This window comes from Saccopteryx bilineata, unplaced genomic scaffold, assembly GCF_036850765.1.
Source record: "Saccopteryx bilineata isolate mSacBil1 unplaced genomic scaffold, mSacBil1_pri_phased_curated manual_scaffold_97, whole genome shotgun sequence".
In the NCBI taxonomy this organism is placed as follows: domain Eukaryota; kingdom Metazoa; phylum Chordata; class Mammalia; order Chiroptera; family Emballonuridae; genus Saccopteryx; species Saccopteryx bilineata.
This window is the reverse complement of record NW_027095515.1, coordinates 10,659-31,692: the sequence shown is the minus strand read 5'-3', so window position 1 is coordinate 31,692 and position 21,034 is coordinate 10,659. Positions and strand designations below refer to the sequence as shown.

The following is a 21,034-nucleotide window of genomic DNA, read 5'->3' as shown; positions in this document are numbered from 1 at the left end:
AGAACTTAATCTGAGAGACTGAGAATGGTGATCTTTGATATAAGTCTCTTAAAACAAATGGGCATTGCTGAAGTTAGCAATATTCAAAGCAGTAGTAGTGGAGAGACCAGGGCTGAGGATACTTACAAGAGGATAGCTTCAGGAACACAAGGGGAAAGATAATTAGATTGTCCTTGGTAAATCTGGGGAAGGTTTAGGATAGTATAATAAAACCTTAACATCCCATAAAATTGCGAGTATTTTTATCCTTTAACACATGGTTTTTATTGCATCTTTAAAATATCACAAATAAGTCACCTGGCATTTTGCTGTTTCTGTAGCTAAACCTGAACAACTTCGAACTTATTGAACAGTTCATGCTGATCTGTTCCTTTTTTAGAAACACAGATACCATCCAAAATTTTTCTAATAGCCTTGTTTTTTAACCATTGTGGCTTGCTGAATCAAAGTAGCTGAATTTGATACAAGTTCAATGTTGTTTCCTTCAAGAACTGACTCATCTTTCTGGGATTCAGATACTGAAGAAGCAACACCTGACCTTATCTGAACACTATGGATGTATTTTTCACCCAAGAAATTTTGTATTTCAACAAGACAGCCATTCTTCTGAATAAGGACATTGATGGAAAAGTGAGCGTACACAGACCTCATTTTGTGTTGGAAGCCCAGTAAGACATCCTTGATCATGTTCTGTACGTGACTGCAGACAGTGTGAATCATGGCCAATTCCTTTCGATTTCCTCACTATTTGTCAACCTGGAGCCTCTTCTTTTTCTTTCTAAAGAGATTAAGGTCTACATTGCTGTGATTAAAGTCCCTCCTCAGGGTCCCTCAGGGGACCTTTACAATATCTATGTGTTCCTTCAGAATGATGTTGACATTTTCTGAAATTTTGACTGTCTTCATTCTCACAGTAGATGCAACAAAGACAAATTGTAATCATTTTTAAGATCACCTAAAATCATGAGATAGGACTATTTCATCTTTGACTTCCATAACAGCTAAGATGAGCTCTGAGAATTCTGTGCATTAAACATTTATTATAAAACAATAGTTTAAAAGTTTAAAAGAACAATTGTTATTACAGTAGTAGACAAGCAATTCTCTGATTTCTCATTTCCTTTTACTTTTGCTGTAGGATAACACCTCACCTAGGACTGTATGATATTTTAACTTATTGATGACACTACCTGTGTAATGACGTTGGTCAATCCATTTGTCACTTCTGTTCACCTTTTCTCCTATTGAATAATGGATGACTCAAGAATTAATCTTCAACAGTCTATAAAATTGATGGTTCTCTTTATTTCTATAACCAGACAGATATGTTGGTTTAGTGGGTCAGGGTAAAACTTCAATCAATAAGAAGGTTTAGGAAGGGCATAAATTGGTTAGTGAAATTTTCCAGATAAATTAAAGTTAACAATAAAAGCATTTTTTCTATGTTTTCTTGTTAAAAACCCTTTTTAGAAAGGGAGTAAAGTCCTCAATTCCCAGGTATTTAGCTATGCAGACAAAGAAATCTAACCTTCTTCTATGAAATACACCCTTTGCATTGCCAAAGATTGATATTTTTCAAATATCTGGTGACTTGCAATAGGTAATTTACTTAGGTTTATTATTATTATCTTTTAACATTTTTATGTAACTAGATAGGTCAAGGGGGAGAAGGCTTTTCTATGAATTCAAAGTCCATGTTGTAAAAAAAAATATGACAGATTACCGAAAATTTTCCAGCCTGGATTATGGTTGTGATGGGGATTAAAGAAGGATTCTACAGAAAGAAGCTTGAAGACGAGTCTTATTAAGCCTCTAGCAACTTGAGCTTGTTTATACACGGAGGGCATAGTGAACAGAAAGGGTGCTAAGAGAGGAGACATGCTATCTTGTTCTGTATAATGTACGGGTTGCTATGAGAGGGATGTAGTAAAGCTCCCAAGGAGGATGTGAAACAAGGGGAGGGGCTCTCCTTACACAAAAGAAGAGACAGCTCATTTTATGTGGTTTCTGGATTAAAGAATGGCTACAAGTACAAACAAGCATGCATTAGAGGAATAGGAAGTTGAGGATGTTCAGCCTAATGGACTCACTGTGCCCATATTGTCCAAAGCTGCTCATTTTTAAAAGGGCCAGAAAATAACTGTTTTAGAAAATATGTGTTATAGAATGTATTCTTATATAGGCTTATGATGTTTCAGAGAGTATTTGAAACAGTTTACAATAGTATCTCATTTAATTGTTACACTCACTCTAAGAAGTAGGGCCTATGCTTGACCGCACTGCACAGATGAATGATGAATAAACTGAGACAGACAGGAGTGAAGTGACCAGCTCAAAGTCACACAGTAGAACCAGGATTCAAACCCCAATAAAAGTATTTCTTCAGGAAGTATTCTTACTTACTATGTTGAGTCTCAGTGAAGTAAAAATGGTGCTCCAATGTATTAACTGTGGTTTTACCAGGACAAGGTTCAATGTTCAGGCCTTTATGTGAGTTGTATCCTAAAACTCCTTCCTACAAAGCTATCCACACAGCAGCTCCTTTTAGTTTGAGGCACAAGGAAAAGAAAGGAAACACAATAGCTACCTGAAATTCCCAGTTATGTGTGAGAACACTTATTGTCTGTGCATGCTGGATGATCCCTTAATCTGTTACCATGTGCTAGGAATAAATTCATCTCTATTTCTCCAAAGCCACAAAGCTGCATATTAGGTTAATTTGTGTGGTTTGCATCCCTACCTCCTTCCATTTCTTTCTCCCAACCCTATGATCTTAAAGGGCATTCTGTTTGAGGGGTGCATCAATGGGTCCTGGAGATGGAAACCGGCCAAGGTCGATTTCCTTTGTTGAAAGGAACAGAATAACTTGCCAGCTCTCTCCCTTCCTGAGGTGAAATCCCAGGAACTGTAGAAGCCGCTGGTCATGATGGTTTCTTGGACAGGTTTTAGAGGGCTTTTGCACCTTTTATCTGTCTGGTTGGTGGCCAGGCTGAGTCTAAACTCTCAGCCACAGCTGGCCAGCGTGCGGAGGAGCACACTGCCAGCAGCAGGATCAGCTGCAATCTGTCTGGGAGCCCATTTAAGGGAAAACAGGACTGACTGGCATTTAGGGAAATAATTTCCTCCAATCTGATCATGCCTGTTAATTAAAACTGCTCAAACTGTCACTGTGGGCAGTTGCAGAAAGGTCCCGGTCTCCTGGGGAGAGGAAAATGCTGCAGTGGATTGACTGATGTGTTGAGGCTTGTTTGACAGGGACAATCCTCAGAAAAGGGGCTACGCTTTAAAAGGGGGAAAAGAAAAAGATTTTGGTTTTCTGTTTTGTAATGAGCAAAAGCCAGATTATTTTTAATACTTTGCCTCTCTCCTGCCAAAGCAGCCCATATAAATATTTTGAGTTGAACAACTTATAAGTAATGACATGCGTATTTCAGTATTGCATTATGCTTCTGTTGTAACTATTCAGTTGCTGTCACCTGCTAACATAAAATATGAAATGGTCTTGTTGTAATATAGAGAACAGAATCTTTCTCCACAGTATTCACAGCTGATCCCAGAACCTAAAATGAACACTGCCATGTAGTAGGTGCTCAATAAATATTGGTTGAATGAAAAAAAATATGAAATGGGATTCACATACTCATGAGTTCAAATTCTGGTTCAAATACTCCCTAAATATATGATTTAGAACAACTTAAACTTTTTGAAATGTACTCAAATTGCTAAAAATTTGGGGCATGGTATTGCATATCTTGGGATTTCTAGGAATAAATGAAATAATATATATCAAATCTTGTTATATTAGGAGGTATTTGATAACTGTTACTCTCTTTTATCCTTCTCTAGCATTTAGAGGTTTATGTTTTGGAGAAAGCAAAAAAGATTTGAAGTTAAAACTTACAAATTAAGAAATATTTCTTTTATTTTAAAAACAAATAACAGCCACATAAGAGTAGTTTGTATAGTCTGATACATCCATATAATAAAATATTTTGCAACCATTTTTTCAAATCACATTTTAGTGAATAACTGACACAAACATGCTTATGTGAAAATGTTGTGAGGAATTTAGAATACTAGGTTGTATATAAAATTTGATCATGGTTTTTACTTTTAAAAGAATATCAGAAAAGCCTATAATACTTTTAATAAACATGTTAATACTTCTTAATTCCTGCTGGTGGATTTGTGGAAAAATTTTATTTTATAATATCTTCTATGTTTTAATACAAAATGTACAGTTTTAGAAAGATATAAAATACAAAAATGACTCAAAAATTAGAAATGCAGCTAAATGCTAATGACATTGTTTTCCTAGATGGCTTGGAAAATGTCTCTGAAAACTGGTTTGAGAAAGAGTTAGCCTAACGTATTTAAGTAATGACAGTGTTATTTAACCATGTACTTTGGAAGAGTCAAAGTCATTTACACACAAGAGTTTTTAGAGTTTTGAGATAAAAATTCATCTTGTTATTTTATTTTATTTTTATATTTATTGATTTCCAAAGAGAGAGGGCAAGAGAGAAAGAGAGAGAGAGAGAGAGAGAGAGAGAAACATCAATTTGTTGTTCCACTTATTCATGCTGTCATTGGTTGGTTGTTGTATGAGCCCTGACTGGGGATCTAACCCCAAAATTTGTCATGTTGGGATTACAATCTAACCAGTTGAGCTACCTGGCTAGAGCCACATCCTGTTATCTTATAGTGATATTTTACAAAGAGGAGGAGTGTGAGTTCTGAGGGAAAGAGCACATACATTTACTGCAAACTTCTTGGAGCTCTACACTGAGCTAGGTGATTGGCTTACTTTTCTGTTTTATCCTTCCAACCCTTGAGAAGAACCTATTGTTATTTCAGTTTTTGAAAAAGAGGAATTTGGGTTTAGCAATGTTTTGTAATTTACCTGAGGTTGGCAGCCAGGATGGGAAACAGCAAGAATGGAAATGTCTAACTTTAACAGTGCCCAGACCATTACCACATCATTTACAGTAGGTGCTTCAGTTGTGGTGGCCTGTACTCTAGCCATTGACCATATGTGCTTATTTAAATTGAAATCAATTAAAAATAAAATTAAAAACTAGTTTCTAGAGAGCAGTAGCTGAATTTCAAGTGTTCTATAGCTATATTTGACTACAGTATTAGACTGTGCAGATATTGAAAATTTGCCCCACCTCTGAAAACTCCTTTGGCCAACACTACCCAAATCAAGAGAGTCACAGAGGGAAGAGAGAACTGATGGTTGACCAGAGTAGTTCTGAAAACTCCACGATGGAGGAAGTAAGAATCAGCCAGGATAAATGGGAGTAAACTTAATTTTTAGTATCTTTGCTTCTCCTTTTTTATTCTTTCTCTAATCCTTGTTCCTCACCAAGTACCCCATGGCTTGATAGCTACTTTCTGCTTTCCATGATCACAGTCTTAAGTTCTACATGAGGAACCCATACTCTGGTTCACTAATATTAGTTTCCCTTCCTAGGGAATACAATTTATTACTCAGGTCTTGTCACAGAGTTCTACTGATAAAATGAAGTAAAGATCATCTTCAGATTTAATAAAAACAAGGTAATGGATATAATTGCCCCAGTTAAACATTTTCATTCATAATTGTTCTTCAAAGACCTTTCTTTTCACAAGATAAAGGCTAAATTCTTTCTGTTTCTTCCCAGCTCCTCTATTGCAGGTGACTGCATCTCCCAAGCTTCCTTACTATGGGGCTTCCCACTAGGGTTGACCAATGACAGACACCATTAAGACTGAAAAGTAAAAAAAGGGGAGATCCAGGGTACCTTTCTCCCTCACCTTCTGTCTCCTGGGACACTTCTGGTAGCATCTGTGTGATCTTAACTCTTGCCACAGAGTCCTGCTATGGCTCTTGGTTTTCGCAGCTGATCCCAGTGTTTGGGTCATCCATTCACTCCTTCAGCTCAGAAGACACAGAGGCTTCCTGATGTTGCTAAGCTCTAATTCCTCCTCCGTCCTTTGTTTGGCTTCCAGTTCTTCTTCACTGTGTTACATTCTGTCTGATTTGAAATAGTTAGAGTGTTTTCTGTTGTGTCAATTGAATATGACCAAAATACTTCATGGTCTGTCCCTTGATAGCCTCTCTGGCTTCATATGCCATTTCCTCCCAACAATTTCTGAACCTCAGTCATATGACTGTTTTCCCCTGAAGGTTCCCTTCTTTTCCTCATTTAAATAATTTCTACTTATCCTCAAGAGCATAATTTTTTCTCCAGACAACCATCCTGGTGCTTCTAGACTACCCTAAGTACCTTCTATTTCTCCCACAGAAGCTTATCCTGCAACTTCCCACATTTTAACTTAATACTTGAGTTGTCTATCTCTCCATTAAGAAAAGTTCTGTGAGAGTGTGGGCTGTGACTTCCCTTTTTACCACTCTTCCCATAGTTTCCAGTCCAGTACCTGATACATGAATGGTGGTCAAACATTTTTGAGTAAAAAAATAAATGGTTTATATCAAGTGAATAGTAATGGAAGATAATACATGTTAATGGGTGATTTTGTGTTGCAAATACAGAAGTCAAATTTTAAGCTCTTAAAATGATTCTTTATTTGCATGGTGGAATTCTGACCATTTCTACAAAAAGTACTTTGATCTCTAGGTGCTCTGGCACTCACAGATGCCTCAGGACCACTGCTGTCAGACTTTTTTTTTCTTCTTATCCTTTGTTTTGGGCCTTGTTTAACTAAACCTTGCTTTAGTGATCCATTTCTAATGGGTCTCACATTACTGTACTCTTGGTTAAATGATGGCATATAGTCAAAAGAACAAAGAATTTTTGGAGACCACTCCTGATTCATAAGTCAATGAGAAAATAGTAGGATTTTCAGATATCGATATAATAGAACTGTTGAAGTTATATTTTGGGATTAAAAAAAGCCTCCTAATCTCCCTTATTATATTGGTTCTTAACTGTCCAAATGTGACTGGCCGTGTGTGTGTGTGTGTGTGTGTGTGTGTGTGTGTGACAAACAGACATTTTGAAATAGGGACAGAAAGGAATAAGAGAGAGAAAAACAGAAGAAGAGATTGATAGAGACAAAGGTATTTTGACTTATTATACTCTTTATTTTTCTTCAGCCTTTTCCCTAGAAGAGGCAGAGGTAGCATATTATATTGTTAAGAATCTGAATTTTACATTTAGACAAAGCATATTTGATTCTTTGTTTTGTTTTGTTTTGTTTTTTTCATTTTTCTGAAGCTGGAAACAGGGAGAGACAGTCAGACAGACTCCCGCATGCGCCCGACCGGGATCCACCCGGCACGCCCACCAGGGGCGATGCTCTGCCCACCAGGGGGCGATGCTCTGCCCATCCTGGGCGTCGCCATGTTGCGACCAGAGCCACTCTAGCACCTGGGGCAGAGGCCACAGAGCCATCCCCAGTGCCCGGGCCATCTTTGCTCCAATGGAGCCTTGGCTGCGGGAGGGGAAGAGAGAGACAGAGAGGAAAGCGCGGCGGAGGGGTGGAGAAGCAAATGGGCGCTTCTCCTGTGTGCCCTGGCCGGGAATCGAACCCGGGTCCTCCGCACGCTAGGCCGACGCTCTACCGCTGAGCCAACCGGCCAGGGCTTGATTCTTAATAATTAAATGAGCTGGGGAAAGTTAGCAAATTATGACCCATTCTTTGTTGTGAAGATTAAATTATATTAAGATTGCAATAGTTATGTCAAAACTTAAAGTATTTTGCAAATGTGTTATGAGTGAAAAAGGCTCATTTAAAAAAGTCTCATTTAAAGGTTCAGCGAGAGGAGCACAGAGGTGACACTGAATAGCCATGTCCTGATCGACTGTCTGAGGCGTGGGTAATATGGGAGAAAACTCCCAGTGAACTACAGTACTAGAATATATCTCATGTGACAAATGTCCAAATAACTTTATAGGGTCTTCCAAATACAAAAGGTGGACTGGTCTTGCTCTGTGTGGCTTTAAAGAGGCAGTGCTGAGTCACCTCTGGGAAGTTCAGTGCAGATATGTTTTAGCTAATATGCTAGCCACCCACTGACCTTGGATGGGTGTAAACTCTGGAATTCAGGGAGATGTATATAAAGCTGGCAGGCATAGATGAGAATGCTGTCCATATGCTTTGAGCTTGCCTGGAGTTTGGACTCTGAGAGTTGATTCTCTAGGTTTATGTTGATTTATGTCTTGTTCCAGTATCATGTTCTTTGCTCTGACATAAGGATAGTATAGGGTCCATTCTGTGTGTTGTCTTAGGTAATCAATAGTGGCTTGTTTATGACAGAAGGAATAAAGACATTTAGGATAATGTTTCTTAATACCAGAGCTTGCACTAAATATTTTACTTTGTCAATGAAATCTTTTTCTTGTTTTATAGTGCAGCTTTGGGTCATGATTAAAGTCAACATTTGCCTGACTAGGCAGTAACACATTGGATAGAGCGTCGGACTGGGATGCGGAGGACCCAGGTTCGAGACCCTGAGGTTGCCAGCTTGAGCGTGGGCTCATCTGGTTTGAGCAAAGCTCACCAGCTTGGACCCAAGGTCGCTGGCTCTAGCAAGGGGTTACTCAGTCTGCTGTAGTCCCACGGTCAGGGCACATGAGAAAGCAATCAATGAATAACTAAGGTGTTGCAACGAAAAACTGATGATTGATGCTTCTCATCTCTCTCCGTTCCTGTCTGTCTGTCCCTGTCTGACTCTCTCTCTGTCTCTGTAAAAAAATAAAGTAAATAAAGTCAAAATTTTGTCCTGTGAAAATTTGCAAGTGTATTAGCCATTTCATGTCACATGTATATTGTCATTTTTTAAAAGTGATAAAATGTTGGAAATAAGAAATATCTTTTTATGAAAAGACATTTTATCCCCTTTTCTTCAGCTTTCAAATAGTCCTGAGTTTGAAGTCAGATTTGCTGCCTAGGATTCACTGCCCTAAGCTTCTTTTTTTTTTTTTTTTTTCTGAAGCTGGAAACGGGGAGAGACAGTCAGACAGACTCCCGCATGCGCCCGACCGGGATCCACCTGGCACGCCCACCAGGGGGTGATGCTCTGCCCACCAGGGGGCGATGTTATGCCCCTCCAGGGCGTTGCTCTGTTGTGACCAGAGCCACTCTAGCGCCTGGGGCAGAGGCCAAGGAGCCATCCCCAGTGCCCGGGCCATCTTTGCTCCAATAGAGCCTTGGCTGCGGGAGGGGAAGAGAGAGCCAGAGAGGAAGGAGAGGGGGAGGGGTGGAGAAGCAGATGGGCGCTTCTCCTGTGTGCCCTGGCCGGGAATCGAACCCGGGACTTCTGCACACCAGGCCGACGCTCTACCACTGAGCCAACCGGCCAGGGCGTGCCCTAAGCTTCTTTAGGTTTGGAATGTGCAGTCTCAATTCACTCTCTTAAAAAATTAGTGGGTTTATTTCTTCTGAGAATTACTTCTTTATTCTAAGCAGAGCTGTTCTGCTCATAAAGTATCCCAGAGAAAACCATGGTCATCCTCATGGAAATAGAACCCGAGAAAGACCATGGAGAGGAGGAGAGCTGCACACATGTCCCCTATCCCTTCATGTGTTAGCAAAGCTCAACATCTCTATCTAACTGATTTACAAGGTATGACAGTTAAATAAGATCAAATGAGGAGTTCCATCAAAACTGCTTTTAAGAGTGGTCACCCTTCTCCTGCTAGATGGCATCTGGATCTCACAGTCTAGGCCTGTCATTTAGAGCTGGAAGATGGTCTCAGCCTTCCTAAAGAAGACCTGTCTGTTAAATCTGGCCACACAGGTGGATGGGAGCAGAAACGGTCCTAATGGTGCAGGAAGTCTCCAATTACTTGAGGCTATTGATCAGAACTCAGCTGTACAACTTGAATAGTGCAGATTTCATATTTCACACTTTCAGGGTTGAAGTGTCATTTGGAATTCAAATTTTCTTACACCAAATGCAAAAACCAAAACAGATTCACATATGGTAGTTTACCAGCTAAGTTTTCCATTGCAGGTTTCCAATTTGCTCTCCTCTCAACTCACTCTGCTCAACAAGACCCCTGAAAATGAAAGCCATGGTGATATCATCAACATGATCACCATCATTAATCATTTCATTGTAATCTTTGTTATTGTTCTTTAGCTCTAAAATTAGCAGTACAAAAAGGTCATTGTAAATGATAACCTGTCCAGGAGGTGAGTGAAAATGTTAGGAATCAGAAAAGAGCAAATTTGAGGCATCTTTTTTATAAGCTGCATCTTAACAGTTGACGGTTTAACCGTAAAGATACACCTAGGAACTTAAGAGATCTGAAGGCAAAGCACATTTGGCAGCGGGCATATGGAGGCCTGCATGCTCATTCCCATTCAGTAATGTCATCTGTACCGATTTCCTCCTTTTGTGCAGTTTCAGGTTAGATCAACGGTTTATTATACAATACATTACATTTTAAAATAAAATATGTATTTCCGATGGCTTTAGGCGACCCCTGTGTTTTGGTCGTTCGACCTCCGCCGGGGTCGCGACCCACAGGTTGAGAACCACTGGGTTAGATGAAGGTCTTGAAAGTCATACTGAAGTTAGTTTCTTTCTTGCTCCACTCTTGACTCACGCTGTCTAATACTCAACTTTTTTCATCTCTCAAGTGTGGTCAATGGTAGCATGTTGGGAGACAAATGAAGCAAAACAGACCAAAAGTATTTATCACCCACTTGACATGTTTCATAGAGAGTGCTTTAAAAATGTTGGCTCTTGGCCCTGGCCGGTTGGCTCAGTGGTGGAGCACCGGCCTGGCGTGCAGGAGTCCCAGGTTCGATTCCCGGCCAGGGCACACAGGAGAAGCGCCCATCTGCTTCTCCAACCCTCCCCCTCTCCTTCCTCTCTGTCTCTCTCTTCCCCTCCCGCAGCCGAGGCTCCATTGGAGCAAAGATGGCCCCGGGCGCTGGGGATTGCTTCATGGCCTCTGCCTCAGGCGCTAGAGTGGCTCTGGTCGCAACAGAGCGATGCCCCGATGGGCAGAGCATCGCCCCCTGGTGGGCATGCCGGGTGGATTCCGGTCGAGCGCATGCGGGAGTCTGTCTGACTGCCTCCTCGTTTCCAGCTTCGGGATGTTGGCTCTTGGTTTTAGTAAACTGATAGAGAGTAGATACGTGATCCTGAACATTCTATGATGATCTGCTTTATAGTCTCTTTGAAAAGACTTGGTATGTTTGTATTTTTTTTTTTTTTTGTATTTTTCTGAAGCTGGAAACGGGGAAGCAGTCAGATAGACTCCCGCATGCCCACCAGGGGGCGATGCTCTGCCCATGTATCTTATAGGTAAGAATTAACTGACAATCAGATAAATGAAGACTTTATATTCTCTTGATATTTAGAACAGAAGTTCCTTAAAATATTTCATCAGTAAATATAGTGAAGGCAAACAGGAAGCATAACAGATTCCTGGTCATTATTATTATTATGTTTTTAAGATTTCTAGTTTAAAAAAGCTTCAGTGGGTGGCTTTTGACAACTGTAGTAGCTGATATATTGGAGAGGGGTTTTGGTTCAGAGCTTTTGAACTGGGTTATTCCATTTATATCTATTGTGTTGTGTTCCATTTCCAAAACCATTACTTGACCCTTGTCAAGTAAGATGGCCTCTTTGAGCCCCTGTTTCCTTGTTGAGAATAATACCTGTGTTCATAGGAATTGTGGTAACAAATATATTATGTAACTAAATACTGAGCCCCTGATGCAATGCTAGGCTTCCTGTAGATGTATAAAAATATTCTTAGACTAATTTAAAATGATTAGGAAGTAAGAAGTGAGAAATAACATATAAAAAGCATCATTATGTCAAGCAGGTTGAAGAATCAGAGTATGGGAAGGTTCTAAGACAAGCTCCAGAAAATGAAGCTGTACTGTCCTTGCATGCTTTTCTAGTTAGTTTTTGATTCCACTAAGTTATGTTTTTTTTTCAACAACAACAAGACAACTGTACCTTTGGTTTTTAAAATAGATTTTTTTGTTAATTTTTTTTTCAAATAAGGCAGGTATTCTCCTAAATTCATACTTTAAAAGCTTATCCCCAGTGTGGTAGTAGGAGATGGGGCTTTGGGAGGGATTAGATCATGAAGATGGCACCCTCAGGATGGGATTAACACTCTCGTAAAAGAGACACCAGAGAGCTGCCTTGTTCCTCTGGCCCTGTGATGATACAGCAAGAAGGTGGATGTCTGTGAGGCAGAAAGTGAGTTCTCATCAGATACCAAATTTGCTGGTGCCTTGTTCTTGGGCTTCTCAGCTTCTAGAACTGTAAGAAATAAATTGCTGTTATTTATAAACCATCAGGTCTAAGGTATCCTGTTACAGCAACCTGAACAGACTGAAACAAGAGGCCATTGGGTTTTTATTTTAAATAATTCCTCTGGCCCATTTTCATTTTCAAACAAGCAAATTTGAAACTCCTTTGGCCCAAATATTATTCTGTGTAATTTCTTGGGATCAGAGTATGGAAAAGTTGTAGAGAGACAAGGGTTCTGACTACATCTAAATTGAATCCTAATAAAAATACCTGGTGCCTAACAAGGACCTCATCACTGCCCTGGGGATCTCACCATGAAGTCCTGGAGTGCAGAAATTATAATTCTCCATTTTCCACATCATTTACAATGTGTCTTATGAGCCATGAACACAACTATAACCGTGACACAAGCGCAGACACAGTCCCATACATTTCTCTGCTTGCCAATATGCCTGAAAATTAAGGTGCCTAATTCTGATCACCCAGAGAAGTTGCAGACCTGTTGCTAGGGTTACTTGGGGGAGGGATAGGGGAAAACAGCTCTCCAGCCTGCTCCTGAGCAAGACTCTACAAAGTGCTCATATTCCAGAGGGTGCTGTAATTTTTGATCATAGAAGCTCATGGGTGGGGTATCAGACCTGACTCTGCCATTAAATGGCTGTGTGACCTTGAAGAATTGATTTATTTTTTCTCAACCCCATTCCCAGCATCCAGAAAACTGCAATGCATACTATTTACACACAGCATTGCTATTAAGTGAACTTAAGTGAATTAGATGCTATAACAGGACTTGCAGATGCTAGTTATTATTAAACAGCACAATTAGTAGAGTGGGTTTTATAAAAGAGGGAGTAACGGTGAGTGTTGTTTTGTTGGTTATTGTAAATTGTGGGAGTATCGGTGTGGGGAACTAGATGAGAAGTCAGAGCTCTGGCAGTTGGGTCTATATGTGACAGAAAAGCTGGTTGCCCAGGGGACACTAGAGTGTGGGCCATGAGTTGAGAGAAGGCTCACGAATCAGGCCCATGATGGAAGCTAATTTGACATGTCACCTGTGGCCCTATCATGTGCTTGTATTATTGTAGATACCATGGGGAATAGATGGTAGAAAACAGATGTCATCCCTGTTCTTACCTTGTGGACATACTTTAGGATATGAGGAACAAGACTAAAAAAGACAAAACCAAGCTGGAATTAAACAAGTATACATAGATGGGGGAAAGTAAATAACATGATGAAAAGGTGTTAAAGACATTTCTGAGATTATTAGTTCAAACTTTTTATGTTACAAGTCAAGTGAGAACTTAGACTGACGAGGAATGTGTTCCTTATGAATTCTTTATCTGTAAAATGGCAGCATCTTCCTTATCACAGAAAGATATATAAAGTTGTATTAAAACATATACACTTTACATCAGTAAGTCTTCAAAATGCTGCTTTACCTGTCCTTGACTTTGAAAAGCAGGGTCAGGGATACTGGTGCTGCTAGGAACAGTGCTCCCCCAGCTAAGCTGCACCAAGTCCTGGCATGTCATCCAAACTCCCCGGGGACACTTGGGAACTAGGGACTGGAGAAGAAGGAAGACAAACTGAACTGCAGCTGCTGCTCCTGAAGGTGAAGTGCGGGTGAGAACACTATAAAACAGCCTCAGTAGTTAGCAGACAGGCTGTTCGGGACCATAAAGCACCAAGGGCCCATTAGGACTCCTTTGGGTAAAACTTATTTCTGTTCCACAGTTGAAATAAGATGTGAAGCAGGCCTATATTTTACTTAAATTGCATGTTTTGGGATTTCGTTGGATGGGGCTACTAATAAATAAATACAATCAGGTGGTTAAACTGCCTTCATCCCAGGCTACCCATAAGAACCACAACTGTTCACATCCTGGAGATATAACTGTGAGCACCGAAGAACTAAGATTTGAAGTCTGTTTTGCTGCAACCTCGAGAGGAGATGTCAGAATAAAGGTTCAAACTCCAATTACAGTGCTTCGTGACTTAGGTAGTCTTCAGCTCAGTTTCCCAATATATAAAATAGAGAGGATAATTTGTTTTCTTATTTGAAAACTCGTAACATATTTATACATATGTTACATAAGTAAGGGACATTGTAATTGGCCAGAGTATTGAGACAGACTTTCAGTTGGAGGTGAAGATTGTTTAGAACTTGGCTGTGAAGAAGGTATGAAGGGGGAAGCTGGTTTGGGTGAACTGCAAGACCACAGTGAACAAGGAAACAGTGACACTGCATTTAATCCCTGTATCCTGTGAGTGGAGCATACCGATTAATTAATTTAAGACTAGTTTTGTATTTTCCAGATTAGAGAAATAGTCTCTTTTGTTTCAGCAGTATAATATAATAGATACCTTGGCAGACCCTTCTAATAAAAACAGTTAAAAATCCTGGATTTTTTTTCTTCTTTTTCAAGTGAGAGGAGGGGAGATAGAAAGACATTCTCCCACATGGGCCCCAACCAGGATCCACTCAGCAACCCCCTCCCCCCCAACCCCCCCCCCCCCCCCCGTCTGGAGCCAACGCTCTGCCCATCTGGGGCCATGCTCAAAGCTGAGCTATTTTTAGCACCAGAGGCAGAGGCACCATGGAGTCATCCTCCGTGTCCCAGGGCTGGTGTGCTCAAACCAATTGAGCCATGGCTGTAGGAGGAAGAGAGAGAAGAAGAAAGAGGGGGAAAGGGAGAGGTGGAGAAGCTGATTATTGCTTCTCCTGTGTGTCTTGACCCGAAGTCAAACCCAGAACATCCACACGCTGGGCTGATGCTCTACCACTGAGCCAGCCAGGGCCAAAATTGCTGGATTTTTTTTAAAAGAATGGTATTGCACAGGCAAAAAACTATAAGAAATCCTAGAGGTATATGTCAAAGTGGGAACCAACAGCAATAAACAACTTTTACAAATAAGTAATTTGCTGAATATTAGTGGCCTTGGGCTTGGTTTTTGTGACCTTATAGTCCAGGGTGTAGGGCTTAAAAGCATACAAAAAAACAGAAACAAAAACTTAGTCTCAAATCTCAAATGAGGGTCTAGTAGGAAGGCCCATATAATGTTGTCAAGGTGTACTAGAAATGAGTCAGCTGCCCCGCACCTTGAGACTTCAGGAATAAGTACACTTAACCCCAAATATTCTAACTATGTTTAAATAAGTTAAAGAATGAATTTATACCTAGGTTTTTGATGCTGGATACAGTGGGAAACATTCTTCTTGGGAATAGGTAAACCATCAGGAAGGACTCCTGTGAGTTTGCAGTGCACATTCACGCTGCCTGGATGGTAATTAAAACTGCAAGCTGGTGACGTCATGGAAATGGTGCCGTAAGCAGTGCGTCCGACAGATCTCCCCAAAATCTCAACGAATTTATCAACTAGAAACAGAAAAATTTATCCTCAGAGCATCCCGGAGTTCCACACACACACTGAAAGTGAAAGGACTGTTGCCGAGGAGGGAATACGCCTGTGGTGAGTCAACCCACACGTGCAGCTGCCCACGCCGTAGTCCGGAGGGTCCTGGCCACCGGAGTGCACTAAGAAGCCGCGCGCGCGACCCGTGCCATGGTTGTTGTGCCGCAGTTCCAGGGAGTCCCGGCCACCACCGGCGTGCACTGAGAAGCCACGCACGCACACCCCGTGGCGCGGTTCGGGGGAGTCCCGGCCACCACCGGCGTGCACTGAGAAGCCACGCTGGCGCCCCGTGCCACAGTCCGGGAGGGGCGCCAAACCTGTCTTTCCTAGTCGGGAGATTCTCTCCGTGGGCGGGGCGCCTCACTCAGCCATTCAAGCTAACAATCAAGCGTTGGGGGAGGGGCACGCAGGCAGCCTGAAATACTCTCTGGAGCACAGCTGCAGATCCAATCACTGAAATTAGCTTAACCCACGAAATCTGCGCACCCACGGGGCTCTAATTGATAAGATCTCTCCCAGTTCAGCGAACCAAGACAAGAGGCATAATATTTTTCAGTGCCTTTCACTAAAGGGGCGGGGGCAACTTCTGATTGACAGAGCCTCCATATTCAGGGATATACCTAACAAGAGGGACTTGGCAGATATTAAGATCTATACAGAAAGCAGCGAATAGTGCATCTTCTTTCCAGCCAAAACAGGCTACAAAGTGTGGAAAGCCTGGGTTGAGTGGTCCAACTGAATGCTAGGCGCTGAACAGTCAGTCACCTTGACAACAATTAACTCCCAGCCCCGCCTGATTACGCTGGAGGCTCTGACTGCCAGAGCCTTACCCAGAGCCTTGCGCTGAGTGAGGATAGAGTGGGGATTTCCCAGCTCTTTGAGCCTCTTACTCCCCAGACAGAAGCAGTGGCAGCCTCATAGCTGGATCACCAGGCTGCTAATTCAGGAAGGGGAGACTAGGGGAGAGACTCCAGGAAAGCAAACTCTCTCACTGTTGGACTCTGCAAACGCCAACAAGCCTTGACTGCCAGTGAGACTAAAGCCAATTATATGACATTGCCATAGAATCCCATCAACTGCAAATCCCTACCTAAGCGTGACACAGAGGCAGAACCTGGGGTACAGAGTCACCGACCAGGAAGATGGAGAGAAAAGAAAAAAGGAAGAAGTTAACCTCTCAAAATAAAAAAAAAATCCACAGACTTTATAACTTGTTCCACTAATTCTTTGTTGTTGTTTCTTTCTTCTTTCTTATTGCCTTTATTATTATTTGTATTTCCTCCACCTCGGTCATTTTATTCTCTGCCCATCTTATGCTACCCTTTTCTTGAACTACACTACCCATGAGTGTTACATTTTATTTCTTTTCTTCATTCTTACTCTCCCTTAAGGTTACACTCCAAAACCCTTAACTCTCACTCTCTCCCATTTTGTTTTCTTTTGTTTTTTTTCCCTTTTCTTTTTTTCTTCCTTCGTTTCACTCTTTTTCTTATTTTTTTCCTTTCTATTCGTTTCCTCTTTTCTACTTTTACTTTTCCTCCCATTTAATCCTCAATCACGAACAAATTATTTAATTTGGGACTCAAGTTTTTTTTGGTAGTTTGTTTTTTTTTTTCTTTTCTGCTTATGTTCTTGGTTTTCTTTATTTGTTCAATTTTGTGGCATTTTGGGTAATTTTTACATTGCTTTTTAACTCACTAGCATTCCTCCCAACCCAAAGTCTCCATTGTATTTAGTCTTCGCTCCACTTAATACAACAGATTTTTACTTATTATTTTTATTTTTTTCTTTAAATATTATTATCTTTTCTCTCCTTTTTTCTGTTTCCCTCTTATCCCTCTCATTATATCTCTTAGTTGACCATCACTTACAAGCAAATCATTTTATGCTTGTCTAAGATATTCTCCTTTTTTTTCTCTTTCTTTTTTGCATTTAGTAGGTCCCTACTCCCTTTTTTGCCCCTTGAACTCTTCACCCCAAATCAGGCCCTCCGTTATAGGCAGTTTTTCCATTTAGCATAATATAATTCACAGGTCATCATGATATTTACCTAAAGAGGTGAGAGGAGGGGAGGAGAAGAAAGAAAAAAGGCGGAAATAATAAATTATTACTTTTTTGTGTGTGTGGAGTGTTTTCCTTTTTTTTTCTTTTATTTATTTATTTTTTCCCTTTTTATTCTTTATTAATTCTAATTAACACTATCAACAAGACCACCTTCAGATGCCAATAAGAAAAAAGAAATTAAATATTATGGATACAAAAGATAGAGAGGTAACACAAATAGATGTGGACAAATCTATGGAGAAAAGATTTAACATATTGGAAGCCTTGGAGCCAAATGACAGAGAATTTAAAATAGAAATCTTAAAAATACTCAAAGATATACAAGAAAACACAGAAAGGCAATTTAGGGAAATCAAAAAACAACTCAACGATCACAAAGAATATATTACCAAGGAAATTAAAACTATAAAAACAAATCAAACAGAAATGAAAAACTCAATTCACGAACTGAAAAACAAGATAACAAGCTTAGCTAACAGAACAGCCCAGATAGAAGATAGGATTAGTGAAATAGAAGACAAGCAACTTGAGGCACAACAGAGAGAAGAAGAAAGAGACTCAAAAATAATAAAAAATGAGAAAGCCCTACAGGAATTGTCTGACTCCATCAGAAAGAATAACATAAGAATAATAGGTATATCAGAGGGAGAAGAGAAAGAAAATGGAATGGAGAATATACTCAAACAAATAATAGATGAGAACTTCCCAAGCCTGTGGAAAGAACTAAAGCCTCAAATTCAAGAAGCAAACAGAACACCGAGTTCTCTTAGCCTCAACAAACCCACTCCAAGGCACATCATAATGAAGATGACACAAACCAATGACAAAGAAAAAATTCTAAAGGCAGCCAGGGAAAAGAAGAATACAACATATAAAGGAAGACCTATTAGATTATCATCAGATTTCTCAGAAGAAATTCTACAAGCTAGAAGAGAGTGGACCCCAATATTCAAAGCCCTGAAAGAGAGGAACTTTCAGCCAAGAATACTATACCCATCAAAGCTATTCTTCAAGTACGAAGAAGATATAAAAACATTCACAAATACAGAAAAGATGAGAGAATTTATCATCAGAAAGCACCCACTCCAGGAAATACTAAAGGGGGTTTTCCAACCAGATTCAAAGAACAAAAGAAAACAAAACCACAAGTAACAGCTCCACCAAGAAAACAATAAAACCAAACTTAAACTGTGACAACAAAAGAAAAAAAAGGGGAGAAAAGATGAAGATTAACAGTAGCAAAGGACGATGAAGTGCAGAAATACTCATAAGAAAGGGTACTACAATGAATATGGTAGGTACCCTTTTCATTACTTAATGGTAACCACCCTTGAAAAAACCACCACAAAAACACTTGACTTAAAAAAGGTAGCAACAGAGGAAAGAAGTATGGAATACAAACAAACAAAAACAAATGATAGAAAAACAAAAGAGAAGAATCAAACAAGATACAAAACTAACAGAAAGCAATTTATAAAATGGCAATAGGGAACCCACAAGTGTCAATAATTACACTAAATGTAAATGGATTAAACTTACCAATAAAAAGACACAGAGTAGCAGAATGGATTAAAAAAGAAAATCCAACTGTATGCTGCCTACAAGAAACTCATCTAAGCAACAAGGATAAAAACAAATTCAAAGTGAAAGGCTGGAAAACAATACTCTAAGCAAACAACACCCAAAAAAAAGCAGGTGTAGCAATATTCATATCTGATAATGCTGACTACAAGACAGAAAAAGTACTCAGAGACAAAAATGGTCATTTCATAATGGCTAAGGGGACACTGAATCAAGAAGACATAACAATCCTTAATATATATGCACCAAACCAAGGAGCACCAAAATATATAAGACAGCTACTTATTGACCTTAAAACAAAAACTAACAAAAATACAATCATACTTGGAGACCTCAATACACCGCTGACGGCTCTAGATTGGTCATCCAAACAGAGAATCAATAAAGATATAGTGGCCTTAAATGAAATACTACAACACCTGGATATGATAGACATCTACAGGACACTTCATCCCAAAGCAACAGAGTATACATTTTTCTCTAGTGTACATGGAACATTCTCAAGAATTGACCATATGTTGGGCCACAAAAACAATATCAGCAAATTTAGAAAAATTGAAATTGTACCAAGCATATTCTCTGATCATAAAGCCTTGAAACTAGAATTCAACTGTAAAAAAGAGGGGGAAAAACCCTCAAAATTGTGGAAAGTAAACAACATACTTCTAAAAAATGAATGGGTCAAAGAAGAAATAAGCGCAGAGATCAAAAGAATTTTTACAGACAAATGAAAATGAAAATACGACATATCAGAATCTCTGGGATGCAGCATAATAAGAGGAAAGTTCATATCACTTCAGGCCTATATGAACAAACAAGAGAGAGCTGAAGTAAACCACTTAACTTCACACCTTAAGGAACTAGAAAAAGAAGAACAAAGACAACCCAAAACCAGCCAAAGAAAGGAGATAATAAAAATCAGAGCAGAAATAAATGAAATAGAGAACAGAAAAACTATAGAAAAAATCAATAAAACAAGGAGCTGGTTCTTTGAAAAGATCAACAAAATCGACAAACCCTTGGCAAGACTCACCAAGGAAAAAAGACACGGGACTCAAATAAATAAAATCCAAAATGAAAGAGGAGAAATCACCACAGACATCATAGATATACAAAGAATTATTGTAGAATACTATGAAAAACTATATGCCACCAAATACAACAATCTAGAAGAAATGGATAAATTCCTAGAACAATACAACCTTCCTAAACTGAGTCATGAAGAAGCAGAAAACCTAAACAGACCAATCAGCAGGGAGGAAATAGAAAAAACTATTAAAAACCTCCCCCAAAATAAAAGTCCAGGCCCAGGCGGTTATACTAGTGAATTCTATCAAACATTCAAAGAAGACTTGGTTCCTATTCTACTCAAAGTCTTCCAAAAAATTGAAGAAGAAGCAATACTTCCAAACACATTTTATGAGGCCAACATAACCCTCATACCAAAACCAGGCAAGGATGGCACAAAAAAAGAAAACTACAGACCAATATCTCTAATGAATACAGATGCTAAAATACTAAACAAAATACTGGCAAATCAAATACAACAACATATTAAAAAAATAATACATCATGATCAAGTGGGATTCATCCCAGAATCTCAAGGATGGTTCAACATACGTAAAACGGTTAACGTAATACACCATATCAACAAAACAAAGAACAAAAACCACATGATCTTATCAATAGACGCAGAAAAGGCTTTCGATAAAATACAACACAATTTTATGTTTAAGA

At 39.6% G+C, this 21,034-nt stretch overlaps 1 pseudogene; it reads right to left on the bottom strand.

Annotated features, from left to right (window-relative positions):
- Window positions 1–320: 320 nt before the first annotated feature.
- Window positions 321–906, bottom strand: LOC136318377 (large ribosomal subunit protein uL6 pseudogene; annotated as a pseudogene).
- Window positions 907–21,034: the final 20,128 nt, after the last annotated feature.